The sequence below is a fragment of the Protopterus annectens genome, chromosome 11.part0 (assembly GCF_019279795.1).
Source record: "Protopterus annectens isolate FY-2018-M chromosome 11.part0, PAN1.0, whole genome shotgun sequence".
NCBI classification, from domain to species: domain Eukaryota; kingdom Metazoa; phylum Chordata; order Ceratodontiformes; family Protopteridae; genus Protopterus; species Protopterus annectens.
The window spans coordinates 180,035,692-180,050,234 of NC_056745.1; the positions used below are offsets into that span (position 1 = coordinate 180,035,692).

Genomic DNA, 14,543 nt, shown 5'->3' on the forward strand with positions numbered 1-14,543 from the left:
CACATCTATAAAGCATGGAGCACTATCCCACAGAATATAAGCACATTTCAAATACCTGCTAAAGAGACATCTAAAGAGCAACTGGTATTGCTCTTGCTCCTCACCAGGGTGAACTCCACCTCTGCCCACCCCCAAACTCTTCTCCCACTTTCTATTCTGATGTTTATATAACTCTCAATAAAATGTATTGTATGTTGTATGCAACTAGTAAAAAACTCTTCTCCCATTTACTACTCTGGTGTTTATATAACTTTCAATAAAATATTTTATTGTATATTGTTGTATGCAACTAGAAAACATTATTGAATAGTATTCCTTTGTATAGCACGCCTTCTGCATTTTCTGTATAAGTTTATATACTGTAATTTTTTTGTATAAGTTTTTACTCTGTAAAAATTTTTCCTGATCTGTACTATTGTGTTATTTTGTGTGGAGCTTTTCTGCCCAGGCCTCCGCTGAAAATGGGCAACTAGCCCAATCGGACGTCCCCAGTAAACAAATGATAAAATAAATAAAATATTGTCCCCTTCTCTTGTGTTTTGGTTTGCTGTTAACAAGATATCCAGAAATATACATATCTGTATATCAATCTATATCTATAATTTTATATATATATATATATATGTGTGTGTGTGTGTGTGTGCTAGTGTGCAAATGTGTGTATGTATATATATACACGTATATATATATATATATATATATATATATATATATATATATATATATATATATATATATACACACATACATATATATATATATATATATATATATATATGTATATATATATATATATATATATATATACACATACACACACACACACACACACACACACACACACACACACACACACATATATATATGTTCTTTGTGTTTCATTGTTGCAGTCATCACACTTGGGTTGTCTGCCTGCAGGTAGCCCTCAGTCGGCCCAAATACCAGAGTCTTGGGATTTCTGCATCACATGCTGTTACCTCTTCCATGACGTCAGGTCATCAGGGGTATAAAACATGTAGCCGACGCCATTACATCAGCTTTTCTTGCCACACAAGAGCCCAAAGCAGAAGCAGTTCGCAAGTGCCGGTCAGCCGCTACCTGAAATTTTTGTTTTTTGAGTTTCAAACCTGAAGTTTTCTAAACCTAAGTACCCCATTGGGGATTCTTTTCTTCTTGTTCTAACCAATGTCAGAAAAAGTTAACAATTGTCTTGCCTGTGGAAAGCAAATACCTCTCAGAGATTTTCATTCTTATTGCATCACCTGTTTAGGCCCAGACCACGACATCCCTCGCTGTCGGCTATCTTTGTTTCTAAATTCTTTCGCTCTCATTCTCCGTATTCTGAAATGGCTTCGGTAAGCCATCCGACTACAGATCTTCCGAAAAAATTAAGGATAAAGACAGAGACAGACCGCATAGGTCCAAAACTGCCAACGACGCTTCCATTAAGCTAGTCGCCAGTCTGCCGGTACTCAGTGAGGCGCTTTCATAGCCCCTCATACCCACTTCTGCAGATTCGCAGGCCACTGCTGAGACCCATTCGGAGTCCGATATGCCACAAGATGCTTCTTCGATTATGGAACCTGCAGATGTCTCTACCTAGGATGGGTCCGGAGCCGCTGTGCAGGCACCAGCTTCTGAGGGTATATTCAAACCTTCCGATGTTCGTATTAAACCGAATACTTTGGTTCAGACTAAAACAACCAAGTTTCTCAGGACCAGAGTTTGCACTACGCCTAGAAAACTGATGACCAAAGTGCATGCTCAAGCTTCCATGCCACAGAAACAAATGCTTAGAATGGCTGAAGACCTTATAACTCTAATTAGGGGGGAAGCCAACCTTCCCCCTTTAAAAGACAAAGAATTGATTTCCCTTCTGATTCAAAAGACCATGAGTCCGATGACTCTGATCCCTCTAATTATCAGGACATACCCTTATCTACCTATGAGGATTAGATTGCAGAGGATTCCATTCCCTCTGCCTCCCCTCCAGAGGGCTTTTCTTTTGGTGAAACCTTGCATATCTTAAGAGAGCATTTCTGCTGGGAATGCCAGGACTACCCACAGTCCAAAAAGAGACACAGAGAATTTTTGGACTTGCCTCAGCACAGGCCTCTGGCTATACCCCGTGTCCTGGATATTGTAGATGATGTTTTCATGGAATCCAGTCTTACTCCTGATACTTTACCACCTAGAAAGCCTGACAGGTACTACAGACTGCGGATCCAGAGACCATTTCCCAGGGACCTAAAGGTATTAAGGCTACTACAGCCAAAAATCCTATCCTTTTGGACAGGGATTCGAGGGCTTTGGACAGATGGGGCAAAAAGGTATATACCTCTGCAACTTTTGCCATCAAGGCTTTAAATTGCCAGTTTCACATGTTGAAGTACCAGCAGCATATTATGGAACTAATTATGTGAAAAATGTTGGTGCTTCCAGATTTTGCAGAAAATAAAGATTAACAAGAGTTAATGCATTCTGCAAACCAAGTCAGTAAACATACTTTGCAGTGTGGTTTTGATGCCTTAGAAGAATCTTGCAGGGCTGCTGTCACTGGGTCTGTACTGAGAAGGCATGCCTGGCTGAAGGAAAAAATCTTGCCAGACCATGTCAAAGCAAAATTACTAGATGCTCCATTAAACCAGGAACGTTTGTTTGGCACAAAAGCAGAAAAGGTTCTTAACAAGATGGAGGAGCTAAATCTATGCAAACTGTTAAAGATTTCTTACAGATACAGACACCTAGATTCAGTAGGCATTGGCCTTCAAAAAAACTGGTCCTTTCCACTCCCTACCAAGTCTTCTTAGCCCAAACCCAGGGGCAACAGATCGCCAAGGCTACAGTCTCAGGGTACACAGAGATCTAAACAATGGAGTGCTCCCCCTTCCCAGCCATGCCCAAGTACTTGCACCCCTAGGAGGAAATCTCGCCCTGCATGCAAAAAACTGGATGTCCATTACCCAGGACCGACGGGTCCTAAACATTGTATCCCAGGGATACAAATTCTAATTCCATTCACTGCCAACCCCAAGCGGGTTGCAAGACCTTCCTCCAAACCAGTGGGCAGAGGCTCAAAAGCAAGTACTTTCTCTTCTCAGAATCAAGGCTATTTAACCTGTTTCAGTAGAGCAAAGAGGACAGGGTTTCTATTCCAGACTGTTCCTGGTGCCCTATCCTGAACCTGTCCATTCTCAACACCTTCCTGGTGGTCCCAAAATTCAAAATGCTTACACTACAACAGCTGTTTTCTATGCTAGCCAAGGACTCCTGGCTAGTCACCCTAGACCTAAAAGAAGCTTATCTGCACATCCCCATAAGGGAATCTTGCACGAAATATCTACGTTTTATGGCAGGCTCTATGCACTGTCAGTTCTCTAAACTTCCCTTTGGCTTATCTACTGCACCCAGGGTATTCACAAAGTGCCTGGCTCCAGCCATTGCATACTGCAGGCAGAGACAAATTCACATTTATCCATACTTGGACGATTGCCTGATTCAGGTGGACAGGCAGGAATTGCTACTTCAACACCTGGCATTTGTAAAGAGACTTCTAACTTCTCTGGGGTACACCATCAGTGAAAAGAAATCACATCTGGTGCCCAGACAAAAGATTGTATTCCTGGGAGCAAGCTTGAACACAACTTCCCAGATGGCAGTCCTTACTCCAGAAAAGCAGGTTTATTTGACAAACTACTTCAAACTAATGGCCACCAGAACTCAGCTATCTGCAAGAAAAATACTGCAAGCCCTAGGGTTCATGGCCTCATGCATTCTACTAATTCCATATGCAAGAGTGCATATGAGGAAACATCAATGGTACTTAAAAAGTCTCTGGTGCCAACATTCTCAGGGCCTGGAAACAATTATTCCTATCATTCCTTGTCTAAGGGCAGAGGCTTGCAACCACAACAAGGGACTCGCTTTCACTCAACCCCTCGCCGCCCAAACCATGACAACAGATGCATCAGACTATGCACAGGGGGCTCACGTGGCTGGCAAATTCATTCAAGGCAAATGCAGCCCAGGACAAATTCACCTACATATCAATCAAAAAGAAATGTTAGCTGTACAGAGTGCTATGACAGCCTTCAAATACCTTATCCTTCCAAGACAACTCTTGATAAAGACAGACAACACCACAGTTATGTGGTACATAAACAAGCAGGGGGGATCATTCCTACCCACTCTGCAGGTTAGCCATGGCCCTGTGGAACACAGTCTTGAGCAACCAAGTGCATCTGCAAGCTCAATTCCTGCCAAGCAAACAAAATTCACTGGCAGATGACTTAAGCAGATATCTCCTGGACCCACATGAGTGGAAACTGGAACCCAACTCATTCAAACTTTTAACCCACAGGTGGGGAACACCAGAGGTGGACCTCTTTGCCTCCCCCCAAAACCATCAATTGAGGAAAGTTTGCACCAGAAATCCCCACAGTCAAGCATGGAAAGTGGATGCCCTATCCTTTACATGGTAAAACCTCTCAATTTATGCCTTTCCCCCTCTGCCTCTCCCCTCTCAAAAGTACTACTTAGGATCAAACAGGACAAACCAAGGACCATCCTTATTGCACTGGACTGGCCCTGCCAGCACTAATACCCACTCCTACGCAGTCTGGCAGCAGTGCCACCCTGGCACCTACCTCAGACCTCCTCCATGCTGTCCCAGCAGGAGTGACAGATTTTGCATCCTCAGCTGCAAACCCTGAACCTTGCAGCCTGGCTTATTCCCTGAGTACATCCCCAGCAACCCTCAGCAAACAGGTGCTGGACGTCATCCTTGTGGGCAAAAGGCCTAGTACTAGGAAATCCTATTCAGAAAAATGGAAAAGATACTGTTCTTAGAGCCAGTCTCGAGGAAAAGACACAGCCGTGCCCACCTTACCTCAAATCCTAGATTACCTAGCAGAGCTGCTCCACAAAGGCCTATCCTCTTCTATTAAGATTCATGCCTCGGCCATCTCAGCTCATTATAATACTGACCCACCTCTCCTTTCTCACCCTCTGTTTAAACAGTTCCTGACAGGAGCTAACAATTTAAGACTGTCGAGGAGAGCTCCCACCCCTGCCTGGGACCTTAACTTTGTACTAGAGAAGCTCACACTTCCGCCTTTTGAGCCTGCTGCTACAGCACAGTTAAAATTCCTCTCTTGGAAAACAGCCTTACTTCTAGCTATCACTTCAGCAAGAAGAGTGTCTGAGTTACAGGCACTAATGGCTGTGGAACCCTTCATTATTTTCCATGCTGACAGGGTTTTCCTCAGGACTAACCCATCTTTTATGCCCAAGGTGGTATCAGTGTGGCTCTAAACCAATCCATCCATTTACCTTTTTCCCTAATCCTCAGAATAAAGGGGAAAGGATCCTGCACTCTTTGGATGTACACAGACAACTCAGTTTCTACCTTGACAGAACTAAGCCTTTCAGAAAATCTGACCAGCTGCTAGTCAGCTTTGCTACAGGGGCAGAGGGCAAGGCCATTTCAAAGCAAACCATTTCCAAATGGATAGCACACTGCATCCATTTCTGCTACAAACACCATGGAAAACCTACCCCACAGGGGATCAGAACTGATTCCCCTCTACAGCATTTCTCAGGGGAGTCCCTGCCAGGGACATCTCAGAAGCTGCAACCTAGAGTTCTGTACACACCTTCACCAAGCAATACCACTTACCTGTCTTTTCTAAATCCAGAGCTGGATTTGCCACAGCAGTCTTACAAGACCTGCTAGCCAGCTCTACTATTACTTGACTGCATCCACCCTTTCTCAGCTTTGGGAATCAACCCAAGTGTGATGACTGCAACGGTGAAACACGAAGAACATAGTACAGTTGAGTACGCTTACCATAAATGTAGATGTTCGAGTGTATTCACTGTTGCAGTCCTGGTTACCCTCCCTCCAGCCCCCTAACTCTTATATGCTTTCTACCTATCCTCTTTTTGGCCATATCTTATGGCTATGGTATTTACTTTTTACTGGAGGTGTTCCACACTATGTAATTGCTTCCTATTTTGGGGGCTCTTGACATCTGGGGTAAGAAAAACTGATGTAATGACGTCGGCTGCATGTTTTATACCCCTGACGACCTGACGTTATGCAAGAGGCGACAGCATCCGATGCAGAAATCCCAAGTCTCTGGTATTCAGGCCGACTGAGGGCTACCTGCAGGCAGATAACCCAAGTGTGATGACTGCAACAGCAAATCAACTCAAACATCTACATTTATGGTAAGTGTACACAACTGTACTATATATGTGTGTGTGTGTGTGTGTGTGTGTGTGTGTGTGTGTGTATATATATATATATATATATATATATATATATATATATATATATATACACACACACACACACACACACACACACACACACATATACATACATACATACATGCACACATACACACACACATATATATAATATATATTATATATGTTTATATGTATGTGTGTGTGTGTGTGTGTGTATATATATATATATATATATATATATATATATATATATTTTTTTTTTTTTTTTTTTTTTTTGTTTTTTTTACTGTGATTTGCCTATTGGCTCCTTGATCGATTTGATTGTCTTTCAGGGTGAAATCCTGAGAGTCAGACCCATTCATTTCCTGACCAGAGTGGGTACTAAGCCAGCCTATATGTTCTCCTTTGAAGCAGAAGTCTGGTTTTAGGGATCAAGATAGTCTGTTGGACATTTGGCCCTCCCCCCACACTAAAATGCCTCTCAGTAGGAGGTGGTGACCTCCAAATTCTTTGTTCGCAGAGGATCCATATATGCCATCACAGGTCTACTTCAGTAGACTGAATTTACACTTACACGAATTTCAGATTCCAAAGATGACAACACCGAACTTTCAATAAACTTAACCTGAACATTACAGATTTTTTTTTTTTTTTTACAAGGAACCAAAGACACTAGGCTAACATGAGGAAACTTGCCCTTTTCCCCACTGTAGTGCAATCCCAGAGTTGGTATATTTAGTTAGGAGGGTGAAGGGGGAGCAGACCCCCACCTGGGTGGGTTTGACATACTTCGGTGTGTTATTTTGTTAAATGATGGCCAAGTGTCTTCTTTCCCTGTAAAAAATGTTGGTAATGTGATAGTTTGGTTTATTGCAATTTCAGTGTTGTCATCTTGGTAATCTGCAGTTTGGGTAAGTGTAAATTCGGAAGTAGACCCACCATAACACATGCTGACTGCTAGGGTAGGTATTATGTTTAAAGCTGCTGCCAGACACCTGTTCTCCTGTAAGTGTTAACCAAGGAGTGAGTTGGAACACCTCCCTCCCGCCGTCACTTCCTTGAGAATGGACAAGCTGTAATTGGCCATCATCTCCTGCCCAGTTACTCCACTGCCTCCTCTGCAAGTCAGACATGGGTCATATGAAGTCAGGGCTTTAACCTTCTGTGACACATCGCCTTTTGAGTATTTTTTTAGGTATCTCCTTTAATGCCATCCCCTTGTATTAAAACTAGAAAATTGGGGACTGATTGGATAGGTATGGAAATTTGAATAGGACTATAAAACAGTACCGATTAAAAAATACAAGTAGTTATTTAAGAAAGAAAGTTGTAAACCTGTTATTTCCACTGGTTGTGAAGAGAGTATAACAAAAATTCAGGAACAAATGTCAGGGGCAAAGGTAAAACTAAAAAACAAACAAAAAAAAACAGGACATTAACTTTTTTATTTAGAAAATCTGTTAAAAAGTATTAATACATTTTTTAAATAAATGTGCGACTTTAACTTTCACATTAAATTATAAATGCTGTGAGGTACGTTGAGGCAAAATCAAGGATGTAAACAGGTAAAAAGTATTAATGAAATCTAGAAAGCACAGTGTAGTGTGTGACATGCTGTTGAAGTGTAGAATTTAAGTGTAGCATATGCATTTTGTTCCTGTATGAGTTTGATAACCTGCCTTGTCAAATGCAAGGACGACATTTCCCATTTAAGGTTCTAATTAGAACTGTACAATGAGGAAGTTTTCTGGGAGGCTGAATTATTAACTAACACTGTCCATTTTATGGATTAGGGCTTAGACCAAATGACAAAACTGTAGCTAAAAGCTGGTTGGCTGTTATTTAACTTGGCAGATGTTGAGCAGTGCCCTTCAAGTCTACAGGCTAAATCCCTGTATAATATTTTGTTTATGTTTTTCTTTATGAATGTTTAGGAAACAGTAACAAATGAACAGGAAGGTTGGTTAGAAATGTGTGATGGTGGGAAGCATGGATTCATAAATGAAGATGTTCAGAAACAGAATGTAGGCCACAGGGGGTGGTAGTAAGCAGGATGGATGTTTTGTGCTGGATATATGTGGTGTGTTTTGGAAAATTTAAACTTGCTGAGCTGCCTTGCAAAGGAAGTATAGCCACAGAGAGCTTCTGAAGTAATGTATTCTTAATTTCAGTTATATTACCGATAGCGGATTAATAAATTAAAAGGCTTACCTTTACTCCTTTAGACCTCTTGGAAGATAACAGAAGCATATGTTGCTAGCCTTACTTTTAGTACATGGTTAATAACTGCAACTACTGCTAAACCTTTGCAATGTTTTTACCCAGAACATTGGACGGCGCAATGGTGCCGTGGTAGTGTTGTTGCCTCACAGCAAGAGGTTCTCCAGTTCAATTCTCCACTGGGGTGCCTTCTTTGTGGAGTCTGCATGTCCTTCCTGCATTCGTGTGGGTTTTCTCCGGGTGCTTCAGTTTCCTCCCACATTACAAAGACATGCATCTGGAGCATTTCTCCCTGGGCCTCTGCTGAAAATTGGCTTTGTTCCAAGTCGAACTTTCCCACTAAACAAATGTTAAATAAATAAAATTTATAACGTATGATGGTGCTGGCCTCTGTCGTCCTGAGGAAAGACAAACAAGGTGTCTGTGTGTGTTAATCTGTGTGACTGAAGGTGCTGCACTGTATTCGGTGGCAGTACTTCATGAACTCGGGAGTTACCAAGTAGATAAAAGCGTGAGTCACCAAGAGAACAGAAAGGTGAAGGGCAAAATGAGACTTTTGTGTGATACTCATGGAGGAAATGGCAAGCAACAGGAATAAAGGTGAAGGAAGGCCATGCAAGGAACAGGAAGGGGGACAGTAGCTGGCACTGCAAGGGAAAGCAGTTACTGGCTATACTATTCCATAGACCAGTTGCTGGGACTCGGGTGGCTTGAGAAAAATATGCAAGGAGACCCCCACCAAGAAGATAGCTACATGTATAATAATTAGTGGCATACTTAAAGACTACCACAGTCAGGAGCAGAGGAAGAGCTATAAACATTAAGTGCTGAAGCCCTTAACCTTTAGCGGTGGCCAACAAATAAGCAGTAGACACACAATATTACCGAACTGTAAAAATGCAACCTTAACGCTAACAACTTCAAATGCTTGTGGACCTGTGCAGTATGCTAAGGCTGTAAAACTGAACTGGTACCTAAAAATGCTAAAAAATGCTCTTGGGATTGTTTTTAAGCACTAGCAATAAAGTGATAGCTTATTACACGTGTTAGAAAAATTGATGTCATTGCTTGATATCTTGCATCTGCCTCATTTCCCATCAGTGCCAGGAAACTTCAAGTAACTACTCATTTCATGTGCTCTTTGCTGTGTTTTATTGCACCATTTTTGCCATTAGAGGGCAATTACATCTTCATTAGCCTTTTTGCTGTGAAGATTTTTATTATTATGTGTGCTGTAATTGTACTGAGATGTTTGTGAACTTACAGTTCTTTACTACATTAAAGAAGAGGTTAGCATTTTTCTTAGGAAAGAAAGAGTGATGTGCCATGCCTTCACTTCTTACATAAGGTTTATTGTTAGCATTTTATAAGGCATTCAGACATTAGGTTATGTTGATCCATTATATGCACCATCCGATTAAATTACTTGTACTTTAATTAGTGCAATAGGAGATTATTTTCCCATTTTCCTGATCTTTTTCTTACCAGGTCTTTGATATAGTGCATGTCTGTGTGTGTGTGTGTGTGTGTGTGCGTGTGTGTGTGTGTGTGTGTGTGTGTGTGTAGACTTGGGTGTGTGAGTGTGTGTGTGTGTGTGTGTGTGTGTGTGTGTGTGTGTGTGTAGAGCTACTTTGTCAGTGTTTCCTCTAAAAAGAATAACTTTAGAACATAAACTGTGAATCCAGCAACCCAGACCAGCCAGAGCTAATTGTGAATATTAGTTTAATAACAGTGGTAGTGGGATGATCCTGAGTAGACCCATTTCAGTGCAGCCTGTGCCAAAAATGAAGGCAGTGAGGACTGTCGCTGCATTATATCTCTTAATCTCCTACAGAAAGAAATCTGGACAAAGCCATAAATAATGGGGGGACACAGGCCCAAAATTAGGAACAATTTTTAAATATTTCTCTTATAAATTTAGAAAGTAAGAAAAACAGACTGGATCAGTGAAATCAGAAAGCCACAAGGTCCACTCAGCGATATTAATCTTAACGCACTTTTTATTATTACAAAACAAGCAACGTTTTCGCTACAGCTCCTGCTGTAGCTTCCTCAGAGTACTAAGTAAAATCTGTAACAGTTTCTTTTTAAACATAAAAGCGCGCCAAAAAATGAGGCAGCGCAACGTTGTTAAAGGTACAGAAAATGTAAACATGAACACATATTTTCTACCAAGTCTAAGACATGTCCTACCAAGAAAATTCAGGACTAAGCCATTCAGTTAAAGCCTTGTAGTTATAAAATATATCAAGTAATAAAAATACAGACCATTAACGAAGAAGTCGGAACCTGTCCGAACTTACATGCACCATAAGCCCTAAATGAAAAGCAACCATAGAGCACAATGCCGTTGCAAATACAACGCCGATCCAGACCAAACTTGGCACTGGTAGGGCAAAGAAAACCTACATGTTTGCGTGTCACAGAAACAATTTGTTGAAGTTGACTAAGTACTGCACAAGGCAGAATCCGTGACTACTAGGAACCTTGAGTTTTCCCCACCTAGCCGGGGAACGTCGTGTCCTATATGGCCAAACTAAAATATTAAAATATTTAAAACATTTTAAACATAGAAGAGAGAACCTGTCTCTAATTACATACTGTGCAAATCCCCATTGCGGTCCCAATCCTGGCAAGAACAAACCAAGGAAACTGTATAGCGTGAGGATAGAATATCGTGGTCTGGAATTGATCAAAGCAAGAACTGAAGTAAAAATCAGTCCTGCGAGAAACAGACAATAAATCCATCACGCTTGAAAGATACAACCACGTATATTACTAGGGGTAGTGTTCCAACAAAAATTGTAAAGTAATCCTGCAGTTCATATGAAAAAAGTAAATACCATGATTATTAGACCGAATTGTAGTTACCGACGCAAGCAAATACACTAGCGTGTACCCCGAGTGTCACTACAGAACCGGTGTGTATCGGAAGTTACAAGTCAGAATATTTTAGGGTTTTGGAATCCAAGAATTGAATGAAGTCCCTTTAACCCTGTAATTCCATGCCGGGTTTCTAAAAATGTAAACACCATTAAGGTGTCAAACCCATTTTGTACAGAACAGCTAAAAGCCATAAGTCCGTCAAGAAATCCCCTAGGCATGGGCAAAAAGTACCTTAATCAAACTATGGTCTAAGACCAACTAATTAAAAGAAATCCAGGTTGGAAGAGTAACCCCCACAATGTACAGGCCTGAGGGAATTTTGCCAGTCCAGTGAAAGGCATCCACAAGGTCTTACAATTCTTGCTAAAGAGGCAAGAAACATGTCAGCTAGCCAGTCCCACCAGGCTAGAATATCCCCATATATTCTACCTATGGGGAAACGAACCAGAATGGCAAGGACATGAAGATGCGTAGAAATCCCTTGAAAAACAACAAGGTTTTTGCGTGGAAAGTGGAAAGTAACCTCCCTGAAGTTATAAAACAGGGATTAAGAAAGATGAGGTTCAAATCTGAATCATAATGACATGAATGCTGGGATAAGCAGTCCCACATTGTATAACAGAATCAGGGGCTTATAAGTATAGGATTAGGAGAACTAACCAAAGAGAATGATGTTATCTCAAGTAGCTCCTTAGTTTTAACAAACAGGAGATATTACAATTGTCATTTAGACCAGGTGGCTGGAATGCATCAAGTTTTAGTTGCCACTCCAGTTCTTTTGTTTCCAAAATAATAGAGGCAGGGCCACCTCTGATATTGTGAGGGACATGATCAATAGCAGAAAAGAGAAAGCTGTGGTCTTTATTAAGAGTAATGTGTTTAGAGAGCGCGTTGTCATCTTTGCCTTTTTTAATTGCATAGGTATGCTGGTAAATTCTCTTTAAATTTTTGCTCAGTTTTCCCAATGTAGTAAGCTGAACAGCAGACACATTGTGCTAGATAAACCAAGGATTTTGTGTTACAATTGACTTTGTAATGGCAAGTAATCTTTTTGCCATTTACAGTCTGTGTGCACCCTGTTCTAATGTATTTACAGAAGTTACAGTTACCACATGGAAAACTGCCTTTCTGCCGTGAATGGAAATCAAGATGTTTTTTAGATTCTAAGAAGTTCTTTAAGTTTTTACCCCTCCTATAAACAATTAATGGTTTTTCCCCGAGTTTTTCCCCTAATCCACTATGGCTAGAAATGTAATACCAATTTTTAAATAGAATGGAGTTAATCATCCTAGAATCCATATTGTACACTGTAATGAAGCTAAGGGAAAACTTGTTTTCTTTGTTACTAAAGACTGTTACTGAGTCACAAGGGGGGGAGGAAGATGATGTTAAAACTGAATCATCAATTGTGGGATCAACCCCTGAATGTCTTGGAGTGTTACAGAGTAGTGGTTTATAAAAGCCCTCCTGTCTTTTAGTGGTGACTTCTGTAATGAGATCCTCCAGTAAATCAACTGGGTAGTCCCGATTTAAAAACATATCAAAAAGTAGTGTACATTCCTTGTCAAATAGTTCCAGGGTGCTACACATTCTAGCTGCCCGAATCAGCTGACCCTTGACTATAGATCTTTTTTGTCTAAAAGGATGTTTACTTGAAAAGTGGAGAAGTGAATTACAATAGGTAGGTTTCCTATGTATTGATGATGATAATGTGTTATTCAAATCCACTTTTTCAAGATAGACATCCAAATAGTCAATAGAGTCAGTTGAAAAGTGGAAGGTGAACTTAAAGAATGGTGTAGTACCATTCATGAAGTCAATAATAGCAGTAGCATCCTGTTCAGAACCTTGAAAAAGGATAAAGATATCATCCAGATATCTCGTGTAGTAAATGAAATGTTTCACTACTTGGGGATTAGAGAGAAGAAATTTTTTCTCCCAGTAGGCTACTACCATATTTGCAACAGATGTCCCACAAGGTGAACCCATAGCTATACCCTGAGTCTGTAAAAAATATTGGTTCTCAAAAATGAAAAAATTAGATGTAAGGATGATATCTATGAGTTCAGTTACTGTGTCTATTTCCATTTGGGGTGCTCCTAGTTCATATAACAGTAATCCAGCCCATTCTGATGCCTCCTGGTGGGGGATAGAAGTGTATAAATCCACGATATCAATTGTCAGAAAATTGAAGTCATATTCAGGTTTTACTTGGTTAATGTTGGACAAGAAGGACCAGGAATCCTTACAAATGCAGGGTATCATTTTAAGGTATTTACTAAGTATGTTATCAACCAATCGGGCACAAGGATGGGTCATAGACGACCTCCCATCAATAAGTGCTCGGATTGGTGGGTCTTGTAGATTTTTGTGGATTTTCGGAATTCCGAAAATTATAGGTGTTTTAGGTAAAGTGATATCTATAAAATGATAAACCTCATTGCTAACTTTTCCTGCAAGAAACAAGTCCCTGAAGTAACCTCTGTTTCTGATAAATGTGGTATTCATTTCATTAAGTGAGGAGGGTCTGTAAGCTGGACTGTCAAGAATCTTCTGCATCCGTTCTGAATAGTCATCATTATTGAAAATAACTAGCCCCCCACCCTTGTCAGGTTTAAGGACTCGAATAGGGATGTTTTCAAGTTCCCTTAGTAAGGTGTGCTGTTCTTTAGTGATGTTAAAGTTATGTTTCCTTGCCAAAGATTTAGCCTGAGCTTCAAGATGTCTTAAATCAACCTCGCAAGCTTTTTCAAATAAAGCTAGAATAGGATGTAAGGGTGGGTTATAAACACTTGAAAGTCTCAAGCTATTTAATTCACACTGCATAGAGGAAGAAAATAATAACCCCAAATTTAATTTTCTCGTGAAATGTTTAACATCAATAATAGTGTCAGTGAGGTTAAAATGACAAGTAGGGACAAATGAATTACCTAGGGCAAGAAGGTCGATCAATTCTTGCTCTATTTTAAAGTCAGTGAAATTGTAAATGTTAAAGTCACCTTTGCTATTTTTTAAGATGACAGGTACGTTTGGGAGTATATTTTCACCCCTGTTGTCCATCGAAAAGGGCCTCAGTTGTTCCAGTTCCTCCTCTGTTGTTGGTACCTGGTGTTGTATCTTGTCCCTAAAAAAACAGTATTGTCAGAATTCTGGTTTTGAAAAGGGGAATTTAACCCAGGTTG

The 14,543-nt window shown here is 40.5% G+C and overlaps 1 protein-coding gene across 6 annotated transcripts in view; it reads left to right on the forward strand.

The window, feature by feature from the left end:
* TSPAN9 (tetraspanin 9) overlaps window positions 1-14,543 on the forward strand; it is a 2,052,609-nt gene that overhangs the window by 1,473,106 nt on the left and 564,960 nt on the right. The window lies entirely within an intron of this gene.